Below are 2,500 nucleotides of genomic sequence, written 5' to 3' on the forward strand. Positions count from 1 at the left end.
ATCCACTCTAGCCGCTAACTCATTTCTTACACCCGTTCTCACCCTCACCACTTCGTTCCTAACCCTATCTACTCGAGATACACCAGCCATACTCCTTAGACACTTAATCTCAAACACATTCAATTTCTGTCTCTCCAACACTTTCATTCCCCACAACTCCGATCCATACATCACAGTTGGTACAATCACTTTCTCACATAGAACTCTTTACATTCATGCCCAACCCTCTATTTTTTACTACTCCCTTTACTGCCCCCAACACTTTGCAACATTCATTCACTCTCTGACGTACATCTGCTTCCACTTCACCATTTGCTGCAACAACAGACCCCAAGTACTTAAACTGATCCACCTCCTCAAGTAACTCTCTTTTTAACATGACATTCAACCTTGCACCACCTTCCCTTCTCGTACATCTCATAACCTTACTCTTACCCACATTAACTCTCAACTTCCTTTTGTCACACACCCTTCCAAATTCTGTCACTAGTCGATCAAGCTTCTCTTCTGTGTCTGCTACCAGTACAGTATCATCCGCAAACAAATACTGATTTACCCCCCATTCATGATCATTCTTGCTTATCAGTTTTAATCCTCGTCCAAGCACTCGAGCATTCACCTCTCTCACCACTCCATCAACATACAAGTTAAACAACCACGGCGACATCAAACATCCCTGTCTCAGCCCCACTCTAACCGGAAACCAATCGCTCACTTCATTTCCTATTCTAACACATGCTTTACTACCTTTGTAGAAACTTTTCACTGCTTGCAGCAACCTTCCACAAACTCCATATAACTTCATCACATTCCACATTGCTTCCCTATCAACTCTAACATATGCTTTTTCCAGATCCATAAACGCAACATACACCTCCTTACCTTTTGCTAAATATTTCTCGCATATCTGCCTAAGTGTAAAAACCTGATTCATACAACCCCTACCTCTTCTAAAACTACCCTGTACTTCCAAAATTGCATTCTCTGTTTTATCCTTAATCCTATTAATCAATACTCTACCATACACTTTTCCAACTACACTCAACAAACTAATACCTCTTGAATTACAACACCCATGCACATCTCCCTTAACTTTATATAGTGGTACAATACATGCACAAACCCAATCTACTGGTACCATTGACAACACAAAACACATATTAAACAATCTCACCAACCATTCAAGTACAGTCACACCCCCTTCCTTCAACATCTCAGCTTTCACACCATTCATACCAGATGCTTTTCCTACTCTCGTTTCATCTAGTCCTCTCTCTCTCTCTCTCTCTCTCTCTCTCTCTCTCTCTATATATATATATATATATGGTAGTTCGTTTTAGCAGCTTTTTACTTTTGCGAGTAATGAGCCAGAGAATTTTACCTGTAGAGGTATCATGGGGCTACTTCCCCCGGAGCAAATATCCCAAAAGATATCGTATATGTAACAGGGACGTGTTTAAATACACTCATGGCTATCCTTCCCGGAAGAGAGCTAACCCTTTCCAGAAGGATATGGGATAGGATCAGTAATGTTGGAGAGCGGTTACAACTGCGATATCAGTGTGGTAATGTATATATATACGCTGGTCGCCATTCCAGCAGCGGCCATTGAAAGAAATATGACATCACACTAAGATTTTGGAGAGGAAAGAAGTAACAGGTGGGTTCATCAGGATGACATGGTTACCTCACCCAAAGAAAGATTTACCCTATGTCCAAATCCCTATATTTGGGCTCGAGCCATGTCATTTTGATGGAAGTGTACCAGAGAATTAAAAATTCTCCTTTTTTTTCATGTAGGAATCTCACCATATAAGGGCTATTGTTTTAATCCCACTAATTGTATGAGAGATTAGAAATATTTCATAATTATTGTGTTAATGACGGTATGTTTTCATTTTGAATACAACTCCATAAGTGAACTATTGAAAGTTTTGTGAAACTGTATTGGAACCAGGAAGTTATCATCACAGCCTCATATTTTATGATAAAGACAATGTAATTAAGTTGTGAGCCCAAGGACCAAAGTTCCATTAATCCCTGAAGCGATAGAGTCTTCCCCCTACCAGAAGCTCCTCATTGTTGTTTTGAAGGAATTGCTCCTTTATTTGTTCTGCCTTCATTTCCTTGGCCATGACCTCTTGCACCACCCCCTTGGGAGACAGATTTTCCCCCCAATGTTAGAGTCAATCAACTTTTTATGTCCATGCCCAATAGTGCTCCCTGCATGATCACCTGGCTAGAAAGAATGCATGCAGATCACGATGGTAAGTAGATAGCTATATTGGCTAGAACCGTGAGGAAGTCAGTATTCACAGAGTTCCCAATGAGCATATTTAAGTAAGACTGGTGTGACAAGGAAGCTCCTAGTCTTTCTTTTTACTCCAATTCCGATTTCAGAAGATAATAAACTGCTTACCTCCTATATCCCTATACAGTTTGCCAATTGTAGAGGTATGTTGAGCATCTTCCCAACTGTCGGAATCTCTCTGAAGAGCAA

Source organism: Palaemon carinicauda, chromosome 14 (genome assembly GCF_036898095.1).
Source record: "Palaemon carinicauda isolate YSFRI2023 chromosome 14, ASM3689809v2, whole genome shotgun sequence".
Classification (NCBI taxonomy): domain Eukaryota; kingdom Metazoa; phylum Arthropoda; class Malacostraca; order Decapoda; family Palaemonidae; genus Palaemon; species Palaemon carinicauda.